The sequence below is a fragment of the Lepus europaeus genome, chromosome 1 (assembly GCF_033115175.1).
Source record: "Lepus europaeus isolate LE1 chromosome 1, mLepTim1.pri, whole genome shotgun sequence".
Classification (NCBI taxonomy): Eukaryota; Metazoa; Chordata; class Mammalia; order Lagomorpha; family Leporidae; genus Lepus; species Lepus europaeus.
The window spans coordinates 133,067,176-133,076,679 of NC_084827.1; positions in this window are offsets into that span (position 1 = coordinate 133,067,176).

Genomic DNA, 9,504 nt, shown 5'->3' on the forward strand with positions numbered 1-9,504 from the left:
CGCCGCCGCCGCCGCGGGCCGGGCCAGGCCCTTATACCGAGCTGGGGGCGGAGCTCGCTCGCTGCCGCCCTGGGGCCGCCCCCTGACCGTCAGGGCCACCTGCGCGTCCCCGCGGCGCGAAGCGGGGCTCCTGCCAACCGTGCGCACAGCGCCGCCCTCCACGCCCTTCCCAGGAGGAGTCGCCTGCGCCAGACGCGAGCGTCCAGCAGGCCACAACCTGCCCGGCCCGGGGACCGTCGCCTCGGCCAACTCCACTTGCCGAGTTTTCCTGCTCTCCGGAAAGTCGCCAAAGGGGCATGCGGGCAGCCCCGGAGCGGGCCAGCGGCGGAAGGTGCGTGGATCCGGCGCGGGTGCCTGGAGAGGCTTTGCGCCACCCCAAGCGGCAGGTGCGGGCGGAAGGCGCCAGGTACCTGGCGGACCCGGGAAGAGGACAGCCGCCCCCCGGCCATGTGCTCCAGCCCGCGCCTGGGGACGTGGGTGGGGTGGAGGCAGCGTCCGTTTTCTTTTTCACAAATTGTATTTAATATAGGTCTCTAAATAAATATAATCCGTGTCGCAGAGGCCGCTTTCCTGGCCTTCCCGTTCCGGCCCGCCTGCGGCAAGAGAATGCTTTTCCTTCCCAGCTCAGCCTAGCGGGGCTTCCCGCAAAGAAGCACAATCGAAGGGCAGGAAGGGGCGCCAAGATCAGAGCCAGTCCTCCACAGTAAAGGGAGGCATGGAAAGGCGGAGTCCCGCAGCGACTCAGGGGCCCAGCCGCCGCCCAGAGCCGGGCGCTCCAAAGCGGCCCTGGGGATTCAGGAGGCCGCTGCGCGAGCAGCAAGCGCTTGGCCATCCGCCCTCCCGCCTTAGAATCCGGGCACACTCTCACCCCGCCTCCACGCGCAGCCCTTCCCTCCCTCTCCTCCAAAAGCCTCGGGGTCTTACTCGGGCTACGTCCCTGTCCAGAAAATGTCACGGTGGCCTCCTGGAGGGGCAGGAGAATGACTCCAAAGAACCCCATATCCGAGGTCCAGAGACCCCACTTTCCTCCCACTGTGCGGAAGCCCCTGGGGTGCGCCGGCCCATTGACCCCTTACCTTGATCAGTGGTGTCGAAAGCCCCCCGGAGTGATCTCACACGACGAGAAACTGGGGCCCCACCGACGACACGGAGCAACAAAGCGAACTACACATGCGTGTGCGCCCTTGTATCTGGACTCCCCATCAGAAGCCCCGAACGGGTGCGGGTGGGGTGCTGCTGGATTCGGTTGGGATGTGGTCTGGGAGGTAGAGATAGAGGATTTACTGCTTGCTGCTGTTAACTGCTATTTCCCTTTTCCAGCCCCCTTTTGCCCTTTCTTGAATGCACAGTCAAGTTTCTTCTCTTCCCTCGCAGAGGTCTTGAGTTGTCTGCCGAAGCTGGAGAGCAGATGAACCAAGCCCACCCAGATGATGGGCTTGAGGGAAGTGGCAAATTAGACTCCTGCACATCATGGCAGTGTCTTTACTGGAGATGAGTTTTACTGATAGGTCCTTGCAAGGCACAAAGCCTAATGATTGTTTGCAGTTGGTCACAGGTGTCTCAACAACAAGGTCCTTCGCGTGCTCTATGCTAATTGTTACCTGCCACAACAAGGAGTGTGGAGCCATCCCCAGCCTCCAGCTGGCTTAAAGGAGGTTGGCCTGCTTCAGTTCCCATTGATATTGACTGAGAAGTATTTGTGAAAATAGTAGCTAAGTCAAAGTGGACTTCAAAAATGTGATACAAAGTCTCTGTGCTCCCTGGTCACCAAGAAGTCCCGAGAAGTCAAAACTGAGAGGATGGACTATCATGATGCCAGCAGCAAAGAGGCTTTGGGAAGAAAATAAGCAAGACCACGACCATAAGAAGCAGTGGCGTGTGATCCTAAATCCTAACCGATGCAGGTGGATGAGATCTAACCCCTGGGGCTAATAAGTGGAAAGGCATCAAAAATGAAAATGGGATAAAAATGCTCAAAATATTCATGGCATGCAAAATGACAGGAATCTCCTGGCTTTGACATTCTAGATTACAAAGCAATGCTAAGTCAAAGGGCTTACTGGCTCTTCCTCCTTCCAAGGAATGTTTGACCACATGAAAATGAAGACTTCTTCAAAAGTCCTGTCTGGTTTTGCCAGAACCCAGGGTACACAACTTCCTGCCAAGGTAGTTATAACTAAGAAAGCCATACAAGTTTTAAGTCAGTTTACACCCCTCCAAAAAATTCTTAAGACCATTCTGCATTCATTGTCAACATTTTTAATAAGAGTGTGTGACTAAGTTAGACAGACTTTAAAAAACCCCAGTTCTGGGGCCGGCACTGTGGTGCAGCAGGTTAACAACCTGGCCTGAAGCACCAGCATCCCATATGGGTGCCAGTTTGAGACCCGGTCACTCTACTTCCGATCCAGCTCTCTGCTATGGCCTGGGAAGGCAGTAGAAGATGGCCCAAGTCCTTGGGCCTCTGCACCCATGTGGGAGACCCAGAAGAAGCTCCTGGCTCCTGGTTTTGGTTAGGCTCAGCTCCGGCCGTTGTGGCCAATTGGGGAATGAACCATCAGATGGAAGACCTCTCTCTCTCTCTCTCTCTCTCTCTCTCTCTCTGCCTCTCCTCTCTCTGTGTAACTCTTTCAAACAAGTAAATAAATCTTTTTAAAAAATCCCAGTCCTAACAAAATATGTATTTTAATTTTAAGTTAATAACAAGTATTTATGGCTGGGAAATAAAATGGGTTTCATTAATTTTTAAACATTTATTATTTGAAAGGTCAGAGAGAGTCTGACAGAGAGTCAGGCAGAGGCAGAGAGAGAGAGAGAGAGAGAGAGAGATCTTCTATCTGCTGGTTTACTCCCCAAACGGCTGCAATGGCCAGAGCTGGGCCGATCTTAAGCCAGGAGCCAGGAACTTCTTCTGGGTCTCCCACTGGGATGCAGGGGCCCAAGGACTTGGGCCATCTTCTACTGCTTTCCCAGGCCATAGCAGAGAGCTGGATTGGAAGTGGAGCAGCCGGGACTTGAACTGGCGCCCATATTGGATACAGGAACTGCAGATGGTGGCTTTACCCATTATGCCACAGTGCCAGCCCCAGTTTCATTATTTTTAAGTTACCTTTGCACTACGTACAAGTCATCTTCAGTTTCCTCTGCTATATCTGATGTGCTCACAAGGACAAAGGTAGAACAAAGAATGATCCCTACTCCACTGGTCTGGGGAAGAAAAAACAATAATAGAGTCATCACCAAGTATTACATAAAGAGTTCAGATCTGAGACAGAGCTTCTGTTGGGTGTGAATTTTTTTACTCTAACGTAGGATTTACAAAGCCATTACAGGCGATTTCAAGAAGTTCAACGTTTCTATAATCTATGACTGACCGAATCTTTGAGAAATTTAAGTTCAGATGCCAACTGTAAGTCTAGTGGGGAGATAAGTATCCTTCCAGGTCTTTACTTGGTTTGAATATTTCAAATAGATTTGACCTTGCAAAGGTTTCATAAATACTGTCTCTCATTGTTGTATTTCTCTCCCTTTACCTCTCCCTGTGCCTCTGTCTTTCCCTCCCTATCCCTATCCCTGTCCCTCTCCCTTTCTCGCCCATACCCACTAATAGCAGTAATCTACCACTGCTAGTTGGAAAATTCAATCCAGAATTCTGAAGATTCCAGAAGAAATTTGCTCAGGCAAATCCGTAGAGACAGAAAGCATAGCCATGTTTCCAGAGCTGTGGGGAGAGGATAGGTGATGGGGCTTACTGAGTAGGACTGCCATTTGGGGTGATGAAGGTATTTGGTAACATTTGTAATGTGTTTCCTTGTATAATGGCAACATCTTGAATGTACTAAAAGTTGTCAACCAAATTATATACTTAAAAATGGCTTAAAGGATGAATTTTATGTTATGTGAATTTTACCTTAATTAAGTATATGTTTTCTTAAAAAGAAAGTTTGCCATTTTCCAGGAATAGTGTTCATTAGGAGAAATAGAGGCCAAAAATGGTCTCAGGAGCTCTTAGGCAGAAAAAAAGAATATGGAAAGAAGAGAAATCTTGTTTATCACACTAGCTAGAAAGTAAACATGGATTATAGGTTTATTGTTTAGTTTTCTCTTTGTATAGCCAGAAAATACACTCAAATTTCCCCTAAGGCTTTTGTCTCTCAACTCTTGCCATAGGCCATTTCTAGGTCCTTTCTTTTGCTGCCGAACCTGACACCTCCATTCTCTTGTATTCTGTCTTCAGAAAAGCACAAGGTGAGGCTCTGTGCCTCACCACAGTATCCTCTTCACATTCTCCAGGTATTTATGACAGCCTCACCTTCCCTGGGCCATATAGGCAGGAGTGGATTTTTTAGTTATTCAGTTGCTTTACATGGTCTCCTTGATTTCCCTCTTCAGTTGAGGTTTGCTTGCAAGCTACACATAGAAGAGAGTATAGAAGACTCCATCCATCTTAGCACAGTTGCTATTATCCATTCTCATAGCCTCAGTCTTCTCTCAGGCACTCCACATTGCCTTCTTGCTTCTATGCAGCATCTTGAAGCTGAGTCCTACTGAGTTTACTGCACACTTATATGCTCCAAGTTTGCATTCTGGGCTACCTGAGGAAGTATCAGAGTTCTTTGTACTTTTTTTTTTTTTAAGATTTATTTATTTACTTGAAAGTCAGAGTAACACAGAAGGAGAGACAGAGAGAGAGAGAGGTCTTCCATCACTGGTTCACTCCCTAATTGGCCACAATGGCCGGAGCTGAGCCTAACTGAAGCCAAGAGCCAGGAGCTTCTTCCAGGTCTCCTATGTGGGTGCAGGGGCCCAAGAACTTGGGCCATCTTCTACTGCTTTCCCAGTCCATAGCAGAGAGCTGGATCGGAAGTGGAGCAGCTGGGTCTCGAACCAGTGCCCATATGGGATGCAGGCACTGCAGACGGTGGCTTTACCCAGTACACCACAGCACTGGCCCCCAGAGTTCTTTAATGTTTTGTTTAGGATATAGCTATATATCCAGTACAAAAGCTCCTGTTTCTAGATCTCTCTGAACCCTAACTTTTAGTGGTATGATCATTCTGCTTGCTCTCTTATTTTGCTTAGTTTTTATTTCAGTAAATAATACTGCCATACTGCCAATCTTTTCCTTACCAAGTCTCATAAAATAACCCATTATCATAACATGTCAATTATGAGTCCACATAGTAAAGAAAAACAATGGTGTCTTACAGTCATAAGCTCTTTAGATGGCATCCCTGGTTTTTCTTGGTCTGTTGAATTTGTGCTCCCACAGACCAGTAGTGTAAATGGAAAACCCTAGTACTAAACAGACCTTTGTCACGAGACCTGGACAAAGCCTTCTTCTCTGATGCAATCAGAAAATATTGACTAGATAAGTCTCCTCCCAAGATTGACTGTCAGAAACCTTGCACTGCAGTGTCATGTACATGGAGCTGCCTGTGTAGCAAAAGACACCATACATTTGGAACACTAAGTAAGTAGCACATATGAAACAAGGTGCTTATCAGATATTATCTCCTTCTCCTCACAACAGCCCTATGAAGTGTTATTGTTATTATCCCTATGGTACACAAAGGTTAAGTAACTCACTCAAGGTCACTCAGCCAGCATGACACAGAGCTGGGATTTAAGCCTAGACTTGTCTCACTGCAAGGCCCTTGCTCGTTCTGCTTTGTTATTCCATCCCTCACCAACCTCTTAAACTTGGGACAACATAGGTGATGCCAGGAAGTACAAATGTGGCCTTTTCTCTCTGCTGGCTCCCTTAAAGGGCAAGCAGCGACTCAGGCAGCAACAGGGTTAGGGAAGTAACATAATGGTGGAGGCAAATGTGAAACTGGGAGTTGGGGAGGGGGTGCTGGGAGGAGGCGTGGGTACCACTATGCTTTTGATGGGGTAGGAGCCATTTACCATCAGGAGCTGTTGGAGGGTTTCAGTGTAGAAGGTGCTGCCTAGGCCCAGGTGACAGACCAGCTTCCTGCCTCCCTACCCCACCCCACCCCCACCCTTGCTTTCAGAGCACTGTATATTTATAAAATAGACAAAATAATATTAAATAGGTTGGAGAAATACCTAATTTTGTATTCTCAGGAAAGTAAAAGGAAGAGTAAGTCAAAATATTTTGGAGCATCTCCATTTTAATTTTAGACTGCTTGCTGCTGAACTTTGCAATTGGTGTTTAAAAATGTGGGAGTTGGACACAGGGATTAGAGACATGGGTTAGGATCCCACATCCTAAATCAGAGTTCTGAGTTTGACTCTTCACTCCAGCTCCTGATTTGGATTCCAGCTTCCTGCCGTTGCAGACCCTGGGAGGCGGTGGCCACGGCTCAAATAATTGGTTCCCTGCCACCCTTGTGACTTGCATTCCCAGTTGCGGGTGCCCCAGCCATCAGGGCATTTGGGAAGTAAACCAGCAGACAGGAGCTCACACTTTGTCTCTCTTCCTGCATCCTTCGTGTGTGTGTGTGTGTGTGTGTCAAATAACTTAACAAATGTTCTCTCAAAAGTAGACAAGAGGAATTTCTTTGTCCTGTATTGAGAAATAATAGAATTTTTAAAGGGGACATGATTTAGGAGGCTACAATATTAAAGAGATCATTACAATATTGAAGAAGTTATTTTACAATATTAAGGGCAATATTTGTAAACTACTTATAAAGCAATATTATCTACAGATCTATTATTAAGTATAGGAGATGGGTTATTTTCTATGGTATCAGAAGAAATATATTTTGGGAAATAATATTTCATCCTTAGGAAAATGTTCTACCAAGCTGTTTTGATATTTTTTTCACTGAATCATGAACTGACTACGAGGTCTTTGGCTGTAGACATGCTCTATCACATCATTCCAGCAATTCACTGCATGGGGTTCCATCTTGACAAATAAGCAGCTTTGTGTCCTGGGGACCTTCCTTTCCTTCTAAGTTCTGTATCCTCATTTGTAAATAAAAACGTTAATTTGTCTCTGAGATCAAATTCATTGAAATCTTCTATGATTCAACAACAGTCATTATAGTGATTTTTATTTTCCTAATACTTTTCTATATAATGAACATGTAGTACTTTTATAATGGACATATATTACTTACATATCCAGAAACAAAAAGAGTAACTTAAACTTTTTGAGGTTTTAATTCTTTCAACCACAAGGCTTTCTTCTACCAGTTTATGCCTCCCTAATCTTTAATGAGGGTTAGCTGCAAATTTTCCTCAAGGATATTGAACCATAAAATGCTAATTAAGCTGTTAAAACTCTGAGTTGTCATAGTAGTTTTCAAATAATTCCCAATATATCTTCCTACCACTCACAAATATATAAGTACTATTTCATTAACAGAAAATGGATGGTGGCTTTCTATTCTTGGTTTTGTGCTTGAATTGATTCCATTATTGTACCTACAGGGAATTTTTAGGTGTTCATTAAGGCAACATGTGATCTTTATTGTCATAGTACTTCATCTATTTAGTGGATCCAAATATTCATAATCTGAAAATAATAAGCCCAAGTGAAGGACCTTGGTTCAGTAACTAATTTGGTGCTAACACATTTAAATTAATTGCTTTTTGAATTGTTCAATCCATCTATTTGTTATCTAAAATGTAACAATGGATATTTGAAGTTTTGCTCTCTGAAGAGCATCATATTATACTACATAGATTGATTTTTCAATATGATTGATTTTTCAATATACGCCTTTAATGGTACCAAAGATATACATTATACACTACTGGCATTGATTGACAAAAATATTTTCAAGATTATTCATCTCAAAAAAAGTGTCCTTGAACTTTTAAGTCTAATTTTACTTTGGAAGTTCGGCTTAGGCTGGCCTCAACTTCTTCAAAGTTGGTATTCATGGTATTCAAAGTAGGCATTCATGATCTTTCTTCAGCACTGACCATGAGTTTATTCTCTCCTTCTGATAGACAGTAATAGCCAATTACTATGCCACAGCAAGCCCAGCTTCCTGTTTCAGGGGGTTCCAGGTACATGCTTGTTGTGTCTTCTATTTTGTGTTCTCCTCATCATTGAGATAGGTCCATCCTTTGGAAAACACAGTAATGTAACCCTAGGAAGTCACATTGGAAAACATTTTGACTAATTTAAAACTGCAAATGGAAAACACCTAGGACTATAATCTTCAGTTTATGAGGAAGTAAGGTATCATTAAATGAGTTTAATTGTTTCTTCTGAGTGCCAATTACTTTAGACATGTCTAATTTGTTTTTCCTTTTTATCTGCAATTTATTTGTCTTCAAAGTAAACATAGGCTGATGTGCAGCTATGATTGTTTGTCAACCTTCATAGGATGGACCATTTAAGTTAGAGTGAAACACTAAGAGTAAAATGGTTTAGAAAAGGGTTCATGATTGTGTCATAGGAATCCCTTCTGTACTATTTTTTTAAATATTTGTTTATTTTATTTGAGAGGCAACATTACAGGAAGAGGGAGAGAGAGATCTTCCATCTGATGGTTCACTCCCCCTAATGGTCTCAGCAGCCAGAACTGGCCAAGCTGAAGTCAAGAGCTTCATCCAGGTTCCCATGTGGGTGGCAGGGGCTCAAGGACTTGAACCGTCTTCTGCTACTTTCCCAGGTGCGTGACCATGGAGCTGGATCCGAAGTGGAGCAGCCTGGACTCGAACCAGCACTCATGGAATGCCAAAGTCGCAGGCAGTAGCATAACCTGCTATGCCACAGTGCTGTCCCCTGCACAATAGTTTTTTTATAAAGTCTCATTTCACAAGGAGTTAAGCAATTCATACAAGACTATAATCACAGCAAATTAAACGAATTTATCTACATATTATGAACTTGTACCTAACTGGTGATTGGATAATTAGGAAACAATCCCTCACGAAAATCTCAACCACTGCATTTAGTTGATATCTGTCCTTATTTAATGGTGCTATCTGGGCCCAGAGGGATTTGGCACATTTTCTCTTTTGAATTGTTCGATTTTTTTGAAGCAAAAGAATATAACCCACCTTCTGATTTCTCTTGTTCCTGTGTTCCAGAGTCTGCTTGGCTCATCAGTGACATTTTTCTCAAACTGATTTGCAAACCACAACAGTAGATAAAGACACCATGGTGTAAATGTCCCAGGAGTGCCCTAACTCTGTCCTTTGGTCAGATTAACCAGTTTCTGCCATCATATAGAAGATCACAATAACTAACACTTCCAATTCTCTGCAAATAAACCTGTACAAAGGCAGTTTGACTAAACCACTGAATCAAAAATCCGGCTATAGATATAAACTGTCAGATCAACACACAAAGGAGTGGGTAACCATGCCCGAGATATTTTATAGAAAATACTGCTGAAAATATCTCTCTGATAAATATCTATCTTTTTTATTTGAGAGGCAGAAAGACAGCAGAGATAAGAGAGACAGAGACAAGCAGCTTGCATTGGCTGAGTGACTCCCAAGCACCCACAGCAGCCAAGGCTGAGTCAGGCTGAAGCCGAGAGCCAGGGACTCCATTCTTGTCTCCTA